At 34.0% G+C, this 5,807-nt stretch overlaps 1 long non-coding RNA gene across 1 annotated transcript; it reads right to left on the bottom strand.

The window, feature by feature from the left end:
* Positions 1 to 846: 846 nt before the first annotated feature.
* On the bottom strand, positions 847 to 5,196 carry LOC111766836 (uncharacterized). The gene is made up of 2 exons (XR_009181762.2): positions 4,583 to 5,196; positions 847 to 1,073 (listed from the first exon to the last, which is right to left on the bottom strand). It is a non-coding gene; the product is annotated as an uncharacterized lncRNA (long non-coding RNA).
* Between the last annotated feature and the right edge of the window lie 611 nt (positions 5,197 to 5,807).

The raw sequence follows: 5,807 nt of genomic DNA, 5'->3' as shown, positions 1-5,807 counted from the left end.
GAAAAGTCACAGATAGGAAAAAAAGCTGTACAGACAGAGAGAAATGCAGAAGCTGAGAGAGAAGGACCCAGGGGTCAGAAGCTAAAATCACCTGAGCACAGAAGCTGAGAGGAGGCCACTTGAGCCAGAAGCTGAAAGCACCAAGGCCTGGAGGAGAGGGGAGGGAGGAACGGATGTTGCCATGTGCCTGATCACCCACAGCTGCAGCTTGAGAAGAAAGCATCTTCTGATGATGCCTTGATTTGGACACTTTAATACTCTCAAAACAGCAGGTTTTTAAATTAATAAATCCCCATTGTAAAAGCCAACCCATTTCTGAAACATAGTGCACAGCAGCTTTTAGCAAACTAAAACAGAGGCCAAGGAAGAAAACCTGAATAGCTTTCTACCTTCTCTTTTGAGGCAAGTTTTCACAATGTTGTTCATCTACTTTGTTTTAAATATATACACATGTAAAATTTTCAGGATGGATTTGCTCATAATCAAATGCAAATAAAAAAGTTGGACAAACACAAATAATAGTTTTTTAAGATTATATCTTCTTGAGTATTTATCTGTACAAAATGTTCTCCCCATAAAAGTCATACAATAATAATAATATGGACTAATCACCTTAAAGGGTAAAATGTGAATAATTCAAATGTTTTATTTCTCTCAGATGGATTATTTTTATTAAGTTCTTTTTTCCTTTTTTGAACATCAAGGTTGGTTCAAGTTAGATTATAAGTGGACAGCACAAACAATGATAACGGTAACCCAAGACTAGGTTCAGCAGTTTGAAAAAAAAAACCTACTCCAGAATTAAATGCAATTTGGATAATGAGAGGAAGACATTGATTTCATATGTAATAAGCACTGAGTATGCTTTTATTTCTACAAATTCAAAAGTGGAGGAGCTTTCTACAAAGAAATTCAACATACAATTTTATATTACCTATCAGTTAAGAAGGCACAGATAATATTCTTTGCATGTTTAGAAATTTCTGCATCTTCAGGGAAACACAGTGAGTTTTTATGATCCATAATTTTGCTATACATTCCTACAAGTGAATCTGCATAAAATGGAGTATCCCCTAAAATTGCAAGAAAGAAAACAAGTGTATAATAGACATTGTAAATTAAACAGTTTTCATCTAATATTTAAGTAAACTAAATTTAAATCCATCATATGATGAAAGAACAAATGATCCATGGTCCAGGAGCTCCAGTAAAAATGTACACAAAAATATATTTTAATTTTAACTGCACAAATGATTCATCAACCCTTAAGAATCACAACAATAAAATCAGTGCTAATTCTAGAATTTTTTTAACATAAGAAAGGAAACAATTCCCTGAATAGTTTATGAGCAAGATTACTAAGTGGGGTCAGTTCAGTGTAATGACTGAGTTGGATCAGCCTTTGAGACTCTCTAGGACTATATTGTACAATGTAATAGTCATTAGCCACATGTGTCAATTCAAAGTCTTAAAATGAAAAATAAAATGAAAACTTGAGTTCTCTGGCCCCACTATTCACATTTCAAATGCTTAATGTGGCCAATGGTTACCATTTTGGACAGACAAAACCTTCTGGGCAGTGCTGCACTAAGAGTTAACTCAAGCATGTTGTTTTAGATTTTAGGAAGCCAGGGTCAGAGACAAGACATACAGCTACAGTTGAAAAGGCAGAAACTGGTCTCTTAATGCAGTATTCCTGGTCACTAAAGATTATGATAAAGAGGCACTGGAGCAACTGATCAAAATAAGTGGAAGTCACACTACCAGAATGGCCACTATTAAAAAGAGAGAGAACGACAAGTGTTGGAGAGGATATGGAGAGATTGGAACACGTCTTCACTGTTTGTGGGAATGCAGAATGGTACAGCCACTGTGGAGGACTGTTTGGGAGTTCCTAAAGAAGTTGAATATAGACTTGCTGTGTGACACTGAAATACCACTACTGAGTATATACCTAGAAGAACTGAGAGCAGTGACACAAACAGACATGTGCACACCAATGTTCATAGTGGTGCTATTCACAATTGTCAAAAGTTAGAAACAACCCAGGTGTCCATCAACAGATGAATGTATAAACAAACTGTGCTCTATTTGCATGATGGAATATTATGCAACTGTAAGAAGAAATGCAGTCATAAAACATATGACAACAGGATGAACCTGGAGGACATTATGTTGAGACACGAAAGGACAAATATTGTATGACTGCATTACTATGAACCAAATTCCTTGTGCAACATATTGTACGATTCAAAAAAAATTTATATGTATCCAGTACATTTAAATGAGAAATGTATGTTTTTATTCAACTATGTTGCCTTTTTAGTTTTTGGGTTTTATATTTTCAGTTATGAAATGTACAAAATAAAGCTACTAAAAAATAAAATAAAATAAAAAGAATTGTGGTTGCTGGCACAAATGCAAGAGTGTCCTTCTGTGAGATAGAACAGATGTACATCACTATTGCAGAATGGTGGGAATGTGGAGAAGCATGGGAAACACAACTGGTGTGGCCTATGGACTTCAGTTTACAGCAATACTGTAATATTCTTGCATCAATGCCAAAGATGTACTACATTGATAATGGGGTGGGGGTGGGATATGGTAAAAGTGTGCCAAATGTATGCTATGGACCATGGTTGGTGATAACTCTCTGATGATATAATCTCATAATCTGTAACAAATATTTCACCACAGTGTGGTGTGTTGGTGAAGGGGTATTTTATGGGAATTCTACACATGTGCATTATTTTTTTTTAAGTTCATAACCTCTGTAATAAAAATATATTTGTAAAAATTAGAATGGATTGGGGAAAATACACAAATAGGGATTATAGTTAGTAGTAATATTTTGATGATGTTCTTGCACAGTTTGTAACAAATGTTTCATAACAGCACAAGGTGTTCACGGAGGGGTGATGTATGGACCCCCATATGATGTTATGCGTGTTTATTTTGTTAAGTTCACAAACTTTACTATACACTTATTTTTTATGAATGTTCATAAGTGAATGATATACTTCAAAAAATATTTTTTAAAAATTAAAAAAAAAAAGTAGAAGGCATTAGTATGTCATTACTCATCTAAATCCAAAGAGTCAAAGGCCCAGCCAGCATGCCTCAACTACAAGTATCTTGAGTGCAAACCAGACTTTCCTACAGAGTCAATGATTACAAACTCCAAAAGTATCAGGTAGTTAGGTTCAGTTTGTTTCTGAGAGGGAAAGAAGGGAGACTTTGAATCCAAGATTTTTCTAGTGCCTTTTTTAACTGTCATAGAAACCTTTCAATGAAGTCCAGCACCAATCAACCTGAGCAAGTACCTGAACAGGCTCAGAATACTGCAAATTATTGTCATTCCAACTCTTTCAATTCATTTCTCAGAGTTGAAAACTATTAGCAGGAATTTAGTGCATACAAAGGTCCACTACAAAGACAAAGACCCAAAACAAGGTAAGTAATATGTATATATGAGACCAAGAATAAAAATAGCAGTGCTATCTACCATAGGACAGTCATTCACAGAATTATGCCACAAAAATTCCATGACTAATTATTATTTAAAACTGGGATTTACCAAAAAATTCTGAGGATTTTTTAGTAATATACAGATTCTATTCTCATAGACTTTACAGATTTTCCACTACCAATTTATTTTAGGGTTATCTTCTACAAAATAAAAACAATTTCCAAATTCTAAAAATATACTTTTAACTATGAAGTCAATCATTATATTATGGGCCTTACCACACTTGCCTTGCAAGGAGATTTAGCTACATCTTCTCCCCTCATCCCCAAATCATGTAACTCAGTCACTACCTTCCTAAGCCAAAAGATATTTTTGTGACCCTAGTACTTAGGAATGGGAAATCTTAGAAATGAGATCTATGACATAAAGGAATCTTAAAATACTTGAGCCTTTCAAATTTTCTTTGGTCAAAGTGAAAGTAACCATTATTAAATGTGCCTGAGTTTTCAGAAAGATATATTCTAAAACATGTTTATTTTGATAGTCAAATGTCCAATTACTATATTTATGATTCATTTCACTATGATTATCCACCAAATATATATATAAATAGTAAAAAAGAAATACTGTTAAATAAATTATATAACATAATTCATAAAAGAACTGAAGAGTACTTTTAGTTATTGCTAGTGAAACAAATATCAAGTCTTACATGTATATTTACATTTAAATGTACAGTTCATGTTATGTATGTATATTTATAACTAATATCATTAATTGATCAAGAAGATCTTAGAATGGAGATTGCTGCTATAACTTATTATTCTAGTATGTTCTTAACATAAAAAGGTCTACTGGAAGAATATTTCCTAGCAGTATAATTTCAATTCCTTTCACATTCTACCTATTCTACTCAATTACTGTCCCAGTATGAGGCTTGTATTAGCTTTCTAGTTAGCAATCTGTCATATCAGAAATTCAGTTTCTAGGAATTTCACTTCTGCCTCTAGGACACGGGCAATTAATTTCTTCATATTCTCAAATTCTTGACTGAGACCTAACATGTTATGAGAAGAGTTTTGAAAAAAAGTACAAGTTAAAATACCTACTTACCCACCAGCATCTCAAAAAGGAAAACACCTACAGACCACCAATCACATTCTCGCGCATAGTAACCATCGCCCCCCTGTGACTTCAGAACTTCAGGAGATACATAGTCAGGTGCTCCAACTGCTGTATCACAATGCACCATGCCTGTCTGCATAAGCAGCAGACATAAAGAAAAACAGATCAGTGTAAAATCACACACACACCGAACTCACTCATTATTAGTCCAAAAGTGACCATATATTCCTACCAACAGAATTTCATTGCTGCTATGACTTTAGAAGGACAGAGATTAATTGCACTATCAATTGCATAAAAATGTCCAGATTTGGGGAAGAATAAATTTCCCACTATAAAATAGAGGAGGTTTCATCAATGACAGAAGGAAAAGTTATTAAACACCACGGGAATACCATGCAAATCAAAATCTCTTTTGGATTTTCTTACACTGTGAAGTAGTTACAAGTGAAGTATAAAATGTGGTCTTAAGGAACCTGATCTGAGGAAAAGAAAAGATTAAAACAAAGGTAATTTTCATATTTCCAAAAGAAAATGAAGAGATTAAGATTACAAAGGACCCCAATTTGGAGGCTGGGTAAAGAATTTGGAAACAGTTCTTATTCTATAAGGAAAAAAAATATGGAGTTAATAGATCAAATGTTTAATGAAAATATCTTAATCATTTGAAAGCTGCAATTCAAAGATGTATATATAGAAATTTGGAGTTGTGGCATCACTGTATTTTATAAGACCATTAAAAAAAACTACTTGTTTTTAGTTTCAGTGATGTCTATTTGACTCTTTTTGACACGGGCAAGAAACATTATATTAATGATAATTGTGTATATGCTGTAAAATTAAATCCCTATGGAATCGTGCTAACTAATACTCTTTCACTTCCAGCTCTGTTCAAAAACTTGCAAAGATTTTTATAGACTAATTTAAATGCTCTTCATTTGGGAGTGGTTGTAGCTCAAGTGGTTGAGAGCCTGTTTCCCACACAGGAGATCCCAGGTTTGTTCCTGGTGCCTCCTAAAAAAAGAAAAAAAACAACAACAACAAAACAAGCAAACAATTAAAAAAAGGAAAAAACCTAGCTCAGGGGAACCAATGTGGCCCAGTGGTTAAGATCTGGCTTCCCATATATGAGGTCCCTGTTTCAATTTCCAGTACCATCCATCCCCCACCAAAAAAAGGGCAGCTCTTCATTTCCTTTATCTGCTAAGTAGAG

Source organism: Dasypus novemcinctus, chromosome 19 (genome assembly GCF_030445035.2).
Source record: "Dasypus novemcinctus isolate mDasNov1 chromosome 19, mDasNov1.1.hap2, whole genome shotgun sequence".
NCBI classification, from domain to species: domain Eukaryota; kingdom Metazoa; phylum Chordata; class Mammalia; order Cingulata; family Dasypodidae; genus Dasypus; species Dasypus novemcinctus.
Note: the sequence above shows the minus strand (reverse complement) of the source record. Positions and strands in the feature narration are given on the sequence as shown.